Source organism: Marmota flaviventris, chromosome 14 (assembly GCF_047511675.1).
Source record: "Marmota flaviventris isolate mMarFla1 chromosome 14, mMarFla1.hap1, whole genome shotgun sequence".
Taxonomy (NCBI): Eukaryota; Metazoa; Chordata; class Mammalia; order Rodentia; family Sciuridae; genus Marmota; species Marmota flaviventris.
In genome coordinates, this window is record NC_092511.1 from 25,842,824 (window position 1) to 25,859,041 (window position 16,218).

The 16,218-nt window shown below is 39.1% G+C and overlaps 1 protein-coding gene across 6 annotated transcripts in view; it reads left to right on the top strand.

Annotated features, from left to right (window-relative positions):
- The window catches only part of Rasgrp3 (RAS guanyl releasing protein 3), a 111,159-nt gene that overhangs the window by 28,885 nt on the left and 66,056 nt on the right, over positions 1-16,218 (top strand). Inside the window, exon 1 of one of the 6 annotated variants that reach the window (XM_027933522.2) lies at positions 25-435. The exons of 3 other annotated variants lie outside the window; for them this stretch is intronic. The gene's annotated coding sequence lies outside the window, so the exon portion shown is untranslated. Of the gene's footprint in view, positions 1-24; positions 436-3,730; positions 3,764-5,481; positions 5,529-16,218 lie in introns of those variants that run through there. 2 more of the 6 variants (XM_071601483.1, XM_071601484.1) reach the window with 2 other exon arrangements.

Sequence of the window (16,218 nt, forward strand, 5' to 3'; positions counted from 1 at the left end):
TCCCTGACCTCGCTGCGTGGTGGGGCCCCAGTGAAAACCTGACTGAGATGGGACTGTCAGGCTCCCCTCCCCCCTACCACAAACACGATTAACTTTCCACTTGCAGTGACCTGCCCTCCGGTGTGACTTATCAGCTGTTGGGTGTTTGTCACTAAAAAGAAAACAAATTGTGAAATGTACAGCTCTGCTCTGCTCTGCATGCTAATGAAAGGGCCGAGCCAACCCAGGGGGTTCTGAGGTTTCGGAAGGAGGAGAATAATGATCTTCAGTTTCTGACCTCCTGGCACCGGGCGGTATTTATCAGGAGGCGCATGTGACTGGTTAAGACACAGAGAGCCCAGGCTTGAAGGAAACAGCTGCTGGCGGCATGCTCCGGCACTTGGCAGCTGGACAGGCAGGGTGCTGATGTGAGGAATACCGCCACAAAACCACCCAGTAAGTAACTAGAGACTAGAGACTGCGTGTGTGTGTACGTGTGTGTGTGTGTGTGTGTTACAAGCTACCAGCAACTTTTATTTTATTTTGATTTTGGTTTCCCTCTGATGTTATAGGAGGAGATGATTTTATTTGTACCCAGTATCCATGTGTGTTTTTAGTGACTTTGTAAGAACCTGCTATTTTTAGCAACATCGTCTTTTAACTTTGAGGATGAATGGATGTATTGCTTGATTCCTGTCTGTAAAAGTTGATTTCCAGGTGTCCGGGATTTCTATAGTCTGTCATATTTAAGTTCATAGCCAAGATTCAGGTGACAAGTAGGAGACCTGTGGAAGTGAGTGGATGACTAGTTTTGATTCTATTTTATTGCTGAAAATACAGTGGTTTAAAATAACTTGTAAGCCAGGTGTAGTGGTGTATGCCCACGGTCCTACTACCTGGGAGGCTGAGGCAGGAGAGTCCCTTGAGTTCAGGACTTGAGACTAGCTTGGGCAACATAGTGAGACCCTATTTAAAAAATTAAAAAAGTAAATAGATAAAATAACTTGTGAACTTATTAGATGACTAGCTTGACATTTCTAGTCAATACCGAAGAATATTTATTTAACAACGTTTAAGAGCCTGAGTATAGATAAGTGACAAAATGATATGCACAGTTAGATTAGAAATCGTATTCAGATTTCATGCATGCTTTCCAACTCACTAAAGCTATATTTTATAGCTCTTTTCTCCAATAAGCTAATCCACCTCCATTGCTTTAAAGTTGAAGTTTTCAGTTGCCCTGGCCTTCCTTACTTTAGTGTTTTGATATTTTTATGATGCTTAGGCTCTTTCTTGCTTTTTTTTTTTTTTTAACGTGGATTGTAGAAGTGCTGCCTGAATCTAATTATCACCACAGGAGAGGAGGGGCCTGGCATGCAAAGCCCTGCGAGGACCTTTTTTCCCAGGTTAATTCAGCAGTAGTGGAGCTTGCTTTTGAGAGAAGTGGAAAGTGGCACCATCCTGGAACAGAGCTGCTGTTTGGATGTTTGTCCTCTGCTCATCGCCAGACAGAAGGCTTAAGAGAAAAGGAAAAAGGGGAAAAGAGAAAGGGTCAGACCCTGAACAGAGAGATGATGTAACTTCTGGAAATGGCAGGCCTCTGAATCAGAGGCTGCAAGGAGATAACCAAGCTGGTTCCTCTCTTTGGATTGCCTGGATAATATTGAGGGGGAGCAGAGAATGGTTGTTTTCATTTGAAGTCTTGCTAGACAGTGTTTTGCCTGGATGAGCCTAGGACACTGAGTGTGTGCAGATTAACTAGAGGATTGTTGTATGGGCTCAAGTTGGCAGTGTGCTTGCAGCTCTGCCCGGCTCCTAGGGCACACTCCCCTTTTTTAAATCCTGGCTACTCCTTGTCGCATGTGGAGATTGGACTGGAAATCAGTTCTGCTGCAGAGGTTCCCCCACACAGTTTGTCTCAAGTGCTTTATCTTTGACGTAGGCAGCTTCAGATACCCTGCTGTAGGGGGAAAAAATGTCTGGCTGGCATTTAGAAGTTCTTCCTCTTCTATTCCCTAAAATTCAGGAGAATCCATAAACTCTAGAATCACCAATGATTAAAAAAAAAAAGTCATTCTAACCCCTCTGTTCCTCTTTATGTCATTTGTGTGAGGTCCTTGGGTCGGTGTCCACGTGGCCTGTGACTTCCCTTTCTGGCTGCAGGGGACCTGTGACTTCCCTGTCTAACTGCAGGGGCCCTCTGCCCTGCTGGGCTATTCTTTCTTTCATATATATATATAATAGAATGCAATATCCACTGAGGTCTGAACTCCCTACTTATCCTGAAGAACTTATAACAACTCATAGGACTGAGGGTATAGCTCAATGGTAGAACACTTGTCTAGTGTACTTGAGGCCCTGGATTTGATCCCTAGCACAAAAACAAACAAACAAACAACAACAAAAGTCCTACGAAGTGGAACATCTCAGTGGGGGTCAGAGCCTCCTTTGAGTCATCCAACTGCTAAATTTTTGAAAACTCACAGATTTGAGAAGTCCAATGGTACTTGGACTTTTCCAAACACCAATATTATTCAAAAATAATAAAAATAGCTAGTTTACATGACCTAGCACATCCAAACTGCCAAAGAATTGTGGATTTGGATAGCAATTATAGGATGTTTAGTTGAACACCTCTGTTTTGAAGATGAGGACATTGTAGTAAATATGTCTGGGTCACAGTGCTGAGTGAGAAACGAGAGGTACACTGTTCTGCTACAGCTGTAGGATAATATCAATGCTGATAATTAAAAAACATTTATCAGGCAACTTGCTGTGCCAGCTGATGTTCACAAGTGTATCTATTTTCATAGAGTTCTCACAATAACTCCTCTATAACCATCTGCGTACATGGTCCCTGACTTTTGGTGGTTTAACTTAATGATTTTTCAGCTTCACAATGGTGTGAAAGTGATAGGCATTCGGTGGAAACCGCATTTTTAATTTCAAATTTGGATCTCTTCCTGAGTTAGCAGTACGTTGTATGTTCTTCTGAGATGTCTGACAGCAGCAGTGAACCCCAGCTAGAGGTCAACCACAGTACCACTGCGCAAAACAGCCAATACCCTGCAGCATACCGTGTTGTTAAGCTGTGATGTTCAGAAGGTTAGGAATATCGAATGTGTTCTCCCATCATGATATTTTCAACCTTTGGTGGGTTTATTAGGCTATCGCCCCATTTTTAGTTAAGGACCATTTGTATTTTATTATTCCAGTTTTATTATATGGGGAAATGAAGGCCCAGAGACCCCCTAGGATGCACGAAAGAGTGACACCCAGGTCTGATTCCAGAATCTGTACACATCAAAAAAAAAAAAAAAAAAAAAAAAAATCAAAGTGGAATGCACGTGGGAATCCCACACATTTGAACGTAAAACCCCATGAAAATGCAAACAAAGAGTATTTCCAGCACAATAAAATTAGATACACAATGTGTTTTATGGCCCTTCCAAACTTCATGGCAGGAAGGGCTAGGCTTCCCCTGAGACCGTCTAAGCCCGGGCTACACAGCACTGACAGGCAGTGTGCTTTTATCTTTGAAAACAGTTTGCAGTGATGGCCCTTGCATCGGTGAGGCCAGCAACAGAGAACTTTGTTATTAACCTGGAACCTACTGCTGTCTCTGCCCTTTCTGGCCTGTCCCTCCATTTTTCCTGTCAGTTTTTCCTTTTCCTTTGGAGGACAGACACTCCACCCAGGCCCCACCCCAAATAGCTGGCTTAGTGCTGATGAAACTATGATCAGAGCTGTTCATTGTGCTCAACCTGGAAGATGGGGTGTCCAAGTAAGTTATTTCTGAATAGAAACAACCCAGTCCTCTGCTCCCAGTTGTGTGTGTGTGTGTGTGTGTGTGTGTGTGTGTGTGTCCTGGGCCTGGGGTTCCAGAGCCTGCTGGCTGGGACTGGCTGGGAGTGGGGAGGGAGGAGACATGGGCTTTTCTCTGCTGCCTGCCCCTACCTGAGAAGTGTGCCCTTCTCCCCTCGCCTGTTCCATATTCCAATGCTGCCCATGAACCTGTGGCTTCTCTGAGTCACCAGATTAAACAGAACCATTATAGAAACCTACTTCTTAAACATTTTTAAATTTTCCATTTGTTTCTCCACATTCTTCTACTTGGTTAAATGTCAAAATTCTAAAGAGCACAAGAGCCGCAGTAGGGCTGAGGGAGTCCTTGGCTGAAGCTGGGTGGAAATTAAGCCAGTAAGCCGTACATGGATGTCTAGGAGAAAATTGTCAAGGTTTTTAAAGGTCATTGTGATAAGATTACACGTTTTGGAGATCAAGTTATTTATAAGAAAAGGAAATTTTTAATCCTAATTTCATCAATCTAATGCCTTTAAATCAAGCCCAACAATGATAGTCATCAATGGAGTCTACTAAACCAGAGCCTCTAGGCTTACTCCAATAGGAATTATAGTTGTCCCTCAGTATCCTTGGGAGGTCAGTTCCAGGACCCCACAAATACCACAATCTAAGGATACTCAAGTCCTTTCCATAAAGTGGTGTCAGTTTTGCACATAACCTATGAAACCCTCCCATCTACTTTACATCATCTATAGATTACTTACAACCACTTATGCCACGTGAGTACTATGTAACTAACTGCTATACTATGTTATTTAAGAGTAAGATAAAGAAAAAGGTCTGTGAATGTTCAGAGCAGGTGCATTGTTCTTAAAAATGTTTTTGATTCCTAGTTGGTTGAATCCACAGATGTGGAACCCAAGGATCAGAAGGGCCCGCTGCACCTTCCATCATTGCTGGGAATGGCTTATTTCTAAGGCATAACCCAGTGGGTGTTATAGGGAGATGTGTGCAACGGACTCGATTTCCACAGAGTCCACAAATTGTACTCCAGAGCTGCTTTGAAGCAAAATAAACTGTTTGATTATTTTCTTGGGACCTCTTACAGCAAGAAAATTCTGAGCTACAGAACTCGGTTTTGTTTCTTTGTTTTTGCCAGATGGTGTGTTTCAAAGCCACTCATTCCCAAAGAGTTAACTCCCTCTGAGCCCCCTTTCTCTTTGTACCGATCCCTCATTTACAGTCTTTGGAGTTCACTGTTGGAGTCTTGTTCTTATTGCTTTCAGGGATTTGGAGTCTTGGGGGGCTTTTTACTGTTTCAATAGGCCATTATATACTTCCAGAGTCCATGGTGGGTAGAGTCTCTATGCTTTGGTTTTTGATCCCCTCTCTAGTAGCGAGAAGATAAACTCCGGTGTTTATATGGGAATTTGCCAGCATAAGGCACTTTCTTGAACTCTGCCACAATCCCATGAAAGAGGGAGGCCATCATTACTATTGTTTTCAGAGAGGAAACAGAAGGAGAGCCAGTGGTGACTTGTCCTTGATCAGGGAACAAGTAACTGATAGAGCTTAGTCTACAGTGTACTGACTCCAGATTCCCAACTTCTCTTCACATATCCTGTCATCAGAGAAAGACCCATCTCAACTATTTCAAGACCATGCATTTACATGTAAGCTGTGGGATTGTCCTTTGTGAAGAAAAGTGTCGTCACTTGGCTTATCACCTCCTGAATAGGCGAAAGGTATAATGTGTGGTAGTGCATACCTGTAATCCCATTGACTCAGGAGGATGAGTCAGAAGGATCTCAAGTTTGAGGCCAACCTCAGCAACTTACCAAGGCCCTGTCTCAATAATAATAATAATAATAATAATAATAATAATAATAATAATAAAGTAGGCTGGGGATGTAGCTTAGTGGTAAAGTGCCTCTGGGTTCAATCCCTAGTACCAACAATCAAAAACAAAAACAAAAAAGGTATGGTGTGTAGAATGTGAAGTAATGTAAATCTTGATACCTTATTATAAGTGGGGAATTCCACTCACTATATACATGATTTATGTAGCTGCAGATTTTCCAACATCTTTTAAGCCTCTATTTGATCAGATGGGTAATTTTATTATTTGAAGCCTTCTATATTTGTCAGATCCTATCCTATCTTTTCGCTTAATTTAGTGTTGGTTTAAGTGGACCTGTCCCTACCTACAAGATGTTTTAAGACCCTTGCATAGATCATTATGCCATTGGTTTGTTTAGTATTATGAATGTATTCAGAGTTTAAACTTTGGACATGTACCTGGAACAATATTTGACAGAGAACTAGTAATAGGGTGAAAGTAACATGTGAGAAAATTAAATCCATATCGAATCTCTGAAATTCATTTTGGTTATTGCTTTTCTATTGCTTAATTGCTTCAAAAGTCACAGAAGAGTAAGTGCATTTGAGTGTGTAAGTGCTTTGAAGGGCTTCTCCTTTTTCTGTCTGTGGTGCTGAGATGGTCTAGAGTAGAGCTCAGGCAGAGGTCACCAATCTATGATAGAATCAGACTCTAGGTTTTTTAAAAATGGCTTTTCGGTCCTTTGTTTTGTTTTGTGAAGCCAAACAATCAAAACCCCAACAATTTAAAATGAGCCAAATCAATTTTTCTCGGAGTCTTCTACATACATTAACTTTGGGCAGACACCATGAGGGAGTCCTTCCTAGGAATTTCCACATGCAGGTCAGTTTTATAGAACACTTTACACTTGGCATCAAGGAGTTAGGAGGAATAAAGTCCTTTTCTGGCCCTATCATTGATTGAAGTTCTCTGAGGCTTTCCCTCACTATAACAACTTGTCCTGTGACTCTCAGATGAATCTTCTTAAGTCTCAAGTTAATATAGATTTCTGAAGTTCATAAATTACTTGAGAATTTTGAACAGCTTTAAATTGAAGAACTGAGTGTCATCTCCATATTTGGTTCTGGAAAACCCACACTATGAGTTCAGTTTGACTGAATATTGGAATCTGTTCCACTTTCAGTTCTGTTTTTTTCAAAATAGAAAGTATTTCATTTATGCTTGGAATGCCTGCTGTTCAAAATCATGTGAGTTGACAGGATGTTTCAGAGATCATTACTTTTTCATGGCAAGGACAGAGCCGAATCAGAAGGGTGACGCTAGAGATTTCTCTGCAGCCTCTTTCTGGCCCCGTCACTCTTGATTCTGAGAGTAATCTGCCTCTTTCTGTTTTCATTCTATAGTAGGCATTTAAACTGTTGTGCTATTGGGGGAGGGAATGAAATAACATTTATTTTGACTTCCCACAGACGTTGACATTATTGCGGGCACTCTTATGGGAGAGAAAAATTTCAAAAAGGTCAAGTACATTGCACCATGAAAGGTCATAAGCCAATGAATGGGATTCTAGTCCTGGTCTTCCTGGAAACAAAGAACATGCATTTTCTATTTAACCATGCTGTCTTTCACTAGCTCTATGTTAAAAACTAATGCTTTCTATGAAAAGTACAGCCATTCCGTGGAGTCAGGAATAGGCTGGAATTGTCATGTAACTGACATTGTGTCATTCCCAGACATGCCTCTTTCCATTAGTAGGAGGCTGTAGGACAAAGAAAATTCCTGAGACTGTGGACTGTATGTACTCTGGAGTCTCTTTTTAGCTCCTACCCAGAACACACTCATTCTGTTCTCATTATTCAAGTGTTCTCTTGACTGTGGTGCTTTGTACCTTGTGGTCCTGCAAAGCTGAGCCTCTGGCAACACTCAAAAATCATTATACTATTACAGATGATGACAGGTATAAAAAGGATCATGACTGCCCAGCTAGCTGATTAACCAGCAATGACAGTTTGCTTTAAATTAAATTTGGTTTTTACAAGAAGTGATATAATATTGGCACCAAGAGGGGCAATCATACTCTCATAAATGGTTTTGGGGGCCACGATTACTGATAGCTAGAAGGGCCAAGAACAGCTTAAAGCAGGAACAGTATAACATATCTTATGCTATCTTGATTTTTTTTTTATGTTTTAGAAGAATTACTGTTTTCAGCCTTTCTTTGGAAATTTCAAATACTTTGACCTAGGCTAGTGCTGTGGTATTAAGATGTAAGAATTGAGAAATTATCTTGTTCAGCTATAAGGATTACAGATATGTCATGCATAAAATTCTGCAACTTATCTGGAATATGATTGCACATTAAACTGTGGAATAAGAACTAACATGTTTAGAAAATTGTCTTAATTCCGAGATTTGGAAATCTTACTGAATGAAAAACATTTAAATCCTCAATAAGTATAGTCTGGTTCATGGGCCCCCTCTGCAGAAGCCAGGATTTACATTTAGGTAACAAAAGTAATATTTAAAAATCTAAAATATGTTTTCATACAAGATGGTTCATTTAGAATTTTTAAACACGTTTTTTGCACTGTATATTGCACAAACATAAAAAATGAGGCTTTACCCTATATTACTACCTGATTAAGCAGATTTATATTTTTGAGAATATTGTAACAATCATCTTACAATATACAAATAAATGTTCTATAAAAATCTATGGTGCTGGGGATATAACTCACTTGGTAGAGTGCTTGCCTCACATGTACAAGGCCCTGGGGTCAATCCCCAGCACCATAAAAACAAAACAAAACAAAAAAAAAAAACATACACACACACACACACAAAACTATGGTAATCCTGGGAAAGGAGATAGCTATATCAGGATGAGTCAGGGAAAATTCCTGAGTCTTTTGAGTTGGACACAAAATGATAAGTAGTCATTGTTCAAGAAAGAAAAAAATTGATTTTTCAAAATAGTCCATCCTAGGAATAACATATAAGTTGCTATATCATAGGGTACATATTAGAATCATAGGGTACACATTAGAAGAAGGATTGCAGAAAGGGCTCAAAGACAAGGTAGCTCTACTGGCTGGGCATGGTGGTACATGCTTATGATCCCAGTTATTTAGGAGGCTTAGGCAGGAGGGTTGCAAGTTCAAGGCCAGAATATTTAAGAAGTAAAAATGATAGTGAGTAAAACTTAGTGAGGCTTAAGCAATTTAGCAAGACCCTTTGTTAGAACAAAAAATATAAAAAGGGTTGAGATGTCTCTTAGTGATTAAGGCCCCTGGGTTCAACCAGTACCAAAAAAAAAAAAAAAAAAAAAAAAAAAACAAGATAAAACAACAACAACAACAAAAAACTTTTTTATCATGGAAAATTTCAAATATATGCAAAATAGAGAAAATCCCCATGTATTCGTCACTCAACTTTAACAATTTTCAATTCATGGTTGATCTTGGTTCATTTATATCTCTACCAATGTTCTTTCCTTTGGATATTAGTTCTGAAGCAAATCTCAGGTATTTCCTTATTCCAACTGTAAATATTTTAGTATGAATTTCTAGAAGGTAAGTTCTCTTAAAAAGTCCACATTGTCATCAATATATCTAAAAATCATTGCTAATTATTTCTAATTATTACTGTAGTTTGTCAAGTAGAGCGATGATACGAACATATTTACATTCTGGAAAGAAAACTCTGGAGACAATGAGGAAGACAGGTTAGAGAGCAAAAAAAAAAAAAAAAAAAAAAAAAAAATACACACACACACAAAAAAAACACCACAGACCAAAAGAAGAGAGAGGTCTGGATGAAGGCAGTGATATTCAAGAAGATGGAAGAAATTTCAGAATATTTGAAAAGTAAAAATGATAGTATAGGGAGGTGTGAGAGAGGAGGGAATTGAGGAAGATTTGGAGGTTCTAATTTGGGTAATTAGCCTGTGAATACACCATTAGCTGCAATAGTGTGGAAATTCTTGGAAAAGCAATTTGTCACTCTACAGAGACTATTAGAAACAAATCAAAAAATAACTTCCTACTATCCTCAAACAAAACTTTGAGAGAGCATTTGGAGTAATTTTGATGGCTCTACCTTAAGAAAGACATTAACAAAATTTGGAAAACATGCAGAAAATAGCATCTAAAGGGCTCAAGGGAATAGAGGAAACTCTTGGACAGACTGAAAACTGAGATCTCAGTTTACATATGATTAATAGTCATAAAAGTCATAAAGGCTAACGAACGTGACTTTTCACCAAACCCCAAACCACCAGAGACTTGAAAGAGGTGAATTTAAAATAACCAAAGGAATTTCCCCCTCCCAATTTATGGTGAATATGTTCAAACAAAGAAAAAGTTGAAAGAACTGGATGGTGAATACCCACACACTGCCAATTCAATTCTACAATTAACAATTTACCTTTTTTTTCTTTTTAACACATCTATCCATTTATCCATTCCTCAGAGAGACCATTGGTCTTTTCTTATCAAAATAAATTGCGGACAGCAGTACACCATATTCCTAAACAACCCAATGTGCATATTGCTAACAAGAGTTTGATTTTTGTTTATGAAGAATTTTTATTTTACACAAGAGAGATTAAACTTTTACTACATTTATTTTCTCAAAAGGAAGAATGAACACAATTTATGGCTGGTTCCTACTGTGTTATTATGAAAACAAGAAACCAAGAACTTCTTGATCTTTAAAAACTGCCACCCAGAGAAGACACACCCTACTACAAAATAGCCTTTGAGGCACTGTCAAGTTTTGACTTGGCAAAGCCATATTCATCACAATTGATATTAATTGAATTTGAATTTGAAGAAACAGATACCCAGAAATGCAAACTTTTTGTCTGACAGACTGGGTACTAGAAACTATTAGAGTTTCCCATTGAGCATCATTCCCTGCCTCTGACTGCTCTGCAGAGTATTAATTTAGCATAGTAGGTGGTTTATAATAAACAGGCCAAGGAATGGGGATATAGCTCAGTTGGTAGAATGCTTGTCTTGCATGCTCAAAGCCCTGGGTTTGATCCCCAGCACCAATAAATAAATAAATAATTAGGCCATGATCCCACTCCATACAAAGTCATCAGGAGATTGCTCAATGGGAGTGGTTGAGCAACAGGGAGAGGAGACAAAATGTTCTCAGAAAAAAGAACTCATTATTCACATATAGAAAAAAAAAATGACTCTGCTCATATTTATCTCTGATTTCCTCCAAAATGGATTAAAATAGTGTGTGACAACAAAAATTAGATAAAATAAAATTAAAAATAAGAATAAAACAAGCGCCAAACTATGTCAGTTAGTAGAGTGGAGAACAGGTCTGGAATTGGAAAGCTTTTTAAATGTTCTCAACTATTTCAAATTTTGACACGTTAAATCCTGCTGATTGGTTCAAGAGTTAAAAAATCAGACTAGAGGTCTAGATGTGTGGTGTAGCTCAGAGGTAGAGTATTGCTTAGTATGCACAGAGCCCCAAGTTCACTTTCTGGTGTGCGCACGTGCACACACACACACACACACACAATATCAGGCTGAGAGGGTCTTCAAAAGATGTATTCATCCAATGTTTGTTGTTGATGAAGACATTTAGTATTCATTTGAAAACTTAAAAATTCAGTCAAATAGCCAGGTATTTGTCTATACAAAAAGCAGACATTCTGATACTAGAAAATATTTTAGGAGTTTTCAGTTCCTATTTTGATGTCATGATGTCAGTCTGTATTAGTGATCCTTGAGTGGTAGTGATTCTGCCCTGCAAGGGAGAGTTAGTCATTTTTGGTGGTCCCGGCTAGGGGTGGTGCGCAGTTCTATTGTGTGGCTCCACATCTCAGAAGACTCAGGTCTGCTTCTACAACAAAAAATTATCCAGCCCCGAATGTCGATGGTACTAGGTTGAGAAACCCTAGTCTATACCAGTCAATTAAAAATCTCACTGTAATTCGCCTTAAAACACTTCAGAGGGGTGACATCCAGCATTTTATTTTGAAACCACAGTCAGTGGGAACAACCTGTTCCACTTAATGAATCATTGCTGTATCCGCACTGCAAGAAGATGAGATGTAAGATGACCAGTTCATCGGAATAAGGTCCGTGAAAGGCTGAGTCGAGCTGACAGGTTGCCAGGACTCCTTGGTGCCCCAAAGATCCAATGTTGGCAGGCAAGAGATACTGATCCTTAGTTGACAGAAAAATGTTCAAAGCAATAAAGGCCATACTATTGATCAGAACAAAGGATCATTAGGTCCAAAGTCATAGGACAGTTCACCCGGGGACCTGGGAAGCTCATTTTTCTGCTTGTCTCTTTCCTCTTCTTCAAAAACTCAGGAAGGAGAAAGGCAGTGTCAGATGGAAGCCAATATCATACACTCTTGCTGCCACACTGATGACTATATATCTCTGGTTTATGATATTCTCAAATTCTTATTGTGAATTATATTTTATATATATATAAAATTCACAATATCCAAATAGGACTATTTGGATATTGAGCCCAAAACAGACACTATTACTGTGTTTGTAACCTTGCTCTCCTTCATTCATATCACAACTTTACCTGTCCCCTTACCTTTATCACCTCTTCTTTCTGAGTTTCAGCTTCTTCCTCTCTGTTAGAGCATCCCCATCAGTGCAGAGGGGTGCTTCATTAAGTCTCATATAATAACATCTTTTGCTCCCCCTATCCTCTGCCAATTTCTCTTCACTCCAATCCTAGAGCAACCTGTTAGGCTTGATGCACACTGTCTTTTTTTCTTTTTTTAAAATTTTTTTTGTAGTTGTAGATGAACAGAATACCTTTATTTTATTTATTTTATGTGTTGCTGAGGATCGAACCCAGCACCTTGCACAGGCAAGCCACAACCCCAGCCTTTCTTGTAACTTTTTATGGTAACCATAGCAATCTGATTATTTCCCCACAGGTTACATAGATTCTGCTTTTTTTTTTTCTATATGTGCTTGATTTTGGATAGTATATATTGCTCCAACTTCCACTCAACTTGTCTTTTGCAGTGGTTAATTTGCAATTAATTCCATCCAGGGCACTTTTCTTTTCAGACATGGTATGTTTTAGTCCGTTTTTTCACTGCTGTGACTAAGAGGACCCAACCAACCAGCACAACTGTAGAGGAGGAAAAGTTTATTTGGGAGCTCACAGTTTCAGAGGTCTCAGTCCATAAGTGGCTGGCTCTGTTCCTCCGGGGCTCAAGGTGAGGCAGGACATCATGGCAGAAGAGTGTGGGAAAGAGAAGCAGCTCACAAGGTGATCAGGCAGCAGAGAGAGACTCCAGTCTCCAGATACAAAATATACACCTCACAGCCACACCCCCAGTGAACCACTTCCTCCAGGCATACCCACCTGCCTTGTCACCACTCAGTTAATCCCATCAGGAATTAATTCACTGTTTAGGTTAAGGCTATGACCCAATCATTTCTTCTCCAAGCCTCCTTGCATTGTCTCACAATGTGAGCTTTTGGGGGATACCACATCTAAACCATAACATGGTATTTTTTATTTCTTGGAGTTCCATTTTGAAATTGTTATTTTATATATATATATACACACACACACACATACACATAACCCTATATATGTATGTATGTTTATTTTTTCACATCTGTGCTCATTATGTTCATGTTTTCATTTACATTCTTGGAAAAATTTATATTTATATAGCTGTTCTAAAGTCTCTGCTAGTTCCTTCATCTCCATCATTTTGCTTCTTTCTATTGATTGCTCTTTCTCTTAGCTATGGATCATTTTCCCCTCTGGAATTATTGATCAGATCATAGACATTCTGAACTTTATGTTGTTTTTTTTTTTAATTTTTATTGTTGGTTGTTCAAAACATTACATAGTTCTTGATATATCATATTTCACACTTTGATTCAAGTGGGTTGTGAGCTCCCATTTTTACCCCATATACAGATTGCAGATTCACATCAGTTACACATCCATTGATTTACATATTGCCATACTAGTGTCTGTTGTGTTCTGCTGCATTTCCTATCCTCTACTATCCCCCCTCCCCTCCCCTCCCCTCCCCTCTTCTCTCTCTGCCCCCTCTACTGTCATTCATTTTTCCCCCTTGTATTATTTTTCCCTTTCCCCTCACTTCCTCTTGTATGTACTTTTGTATAACCCTGAGGGTCTCCTTCCATTTCCATGCAATTTCCCTTCTCTCTCCCTTTCCCTCCCACCTCTCATCCCTGTTTAATGTTAATCTTCTTCTCATGCTCTTCACCCCTACTCTGTTCTTAGTTACTCTCCTTATATCAAAGAAGACATTTGGCATTTGTTTTTTAGGGATTGGCTAGCTTCACTTAGCATAATCTGCTCTAATGCCATCCATTTCCCTGCAAATTCTATGATTTTGTCATTTTTTAATGCAGAGTAATACTCCATTGTGTATAAATGCCACATTTTTTTTTATCCATTCGTCTATTGAAGGGCATCTAGGTTGGTTCCACAGTCTTGCTATTGTGAATTGTGCTGCTATGAACATCGATGTAGCGGTGTCCCTGTAGCATGCTCTTTTTAGGTCTTTAGGGAATAGACCGAGAAGGGGAATAGCTGGGTCAAATGGTGGCTCCATTCCTAGCTTTCCAAGAAATCTCCATACTGCTTTCCAAATTGGCTGCACCAATTTGCAGTCCCACCAGCAATGTACAAGTGTACCCTTTTCCCCACATCCTCGCTAGCACTTGTTGTTGTTTGACTTCATAATGGCTGCCAATCTTACTGGAGTGAGATGGTATCTTAGGGTGGTTTTGATTTGCATTTCTCTGACTGCTAGAGATGGTGAGCATTTTTTCATGTACTTGTTGATTGATTGTATGTCCTCCTCTGAGAAGTGTCTGTTCAGGTCCTTGGCCCATTTGTTGATTGGGTTGTTTGTTATTTTATTGTCTAATTTTTTGAGTCCTTTGAATACTCTGGATATTAGGGCTCTATCTGAAGTGTGAGGAGTAAAGATTTGTTCCCAGGATGTAGGCTCCCTATTTACCTCTCTTATTGTTTCTTTTGCTGAGAAAAAACTTTTTAGTTTGAGTAAGTCCCATTTGTTGATTCTAGTTATTAACTTTTGTGCTATGGGTGTCCTATTGAGGAATTTGGAGCCCGACCCCACAGTATGTAGATCGTAGCCAACTTTTTCTTCTATCAGACGCCGTGTCTCTGATTTGATATCAAGCTCCTTGATCCATTTTGAATTAACTTTTGTGCATGGCGAGAGAAAGGGATTCAGTTTCATTTTGTTGCATATGGATTTCCAGTTTTCCCAGCACCATTTGTTGAAGATGCTATCCTTCCTCCATTGCATGCTTTTAGCCCCTTTATCAAATATAAGATAGTTGTAGTTTTGTGGATTGGTTTCTGTGTCCTCTATTCTGTACCATTGGTCCACCCGCCTGTTTTGGTACCAGTACCATGCTGTTTTTGTTACTATTGCTCTGTAGTATAGTTTGAAGTCTGGTATCGCTATACCGCCTGATTCACACTTCCTGCTTAGCATTGTTTTTGCTATTCTGGGTCGTTTATTTTTCCATATGAATTTCATGATTGCTTTATCCATTTCTACAAGAAATGCCGTTGGGATTTTGATTGGCATTGCATTAAACCTATAGAGAACTTTTGGTAATATCGCCATTTTGATGATGTTAGTTCTGCCTATCCATGAACAGGGTATATTTTTCCATCTTCTAAGATCTTCTTCTATTTCTCTCTTTAGGGTTCTGTAGTTTTCATTGTATAAGTCTTTCACCTCTTTTGTTAGGTTGATTCCCAAGTATTTTATTTTTTTTGAAGATATTGTGAATGGAGTGGTTGTCCTCATTTCCATTTCAGAGGATTTGTCGCTGATATACAGGAATGCCTTTGATTTATGCGTGTTGATTTTATATCCTGCCACTTTGCTGAATTCATTTATTAGCTCTAATAGTTTCTTTGTAGACCCTTTTGGGTCTGCTAGGGATAGAATCATGTTATCAGCAAATAGTGATAATTTAAGTTCTTCTTTTCCTATTTTTATGCCTTTAATTTCTTTCGTCTGTCTAATTGCTCTGGCCAGTGTTTCGAGAACTATGTTGAACAGAAGTGGTGAGAGAGGGCATCCCTGTCTTGTTCCAGATTTTAGAGGGAATGCCTTCAATTTTTCTCCATTCAGAATGATGCTAGCCTGAGGCTTAGCATAGATTGCTTTTACAATATTGAGGTATGTTCCTGTTATCCCTAGTTTTTCTAGAGTTTTGAACATAAAGGGATGCTGTACTTTGTCGAATGCTTTTTCCGCATCTATCGAGATGATCATATGGTTCTTATTTTTAAGTCTATTGATGTGGTGAATAACATTTATTGATTTCCGTATATTGAACCAGCCTCGCATCCCAGGGATGAATCCTACTTGATCATGGTGCACAATTTTTTTGATATGTTTTTGTATCCGATTCGCCAGAATTTTATTGAGGATTTTTGCATCTAGGTTCATTAGAGATATTGGTCTGTAGTTTTCTTTCTTTGAAGTGTCTTTGTCTGGTTTAGGTATCAGGGTGATGTTGGCCTCGTAGAATGAATTTGGAAGT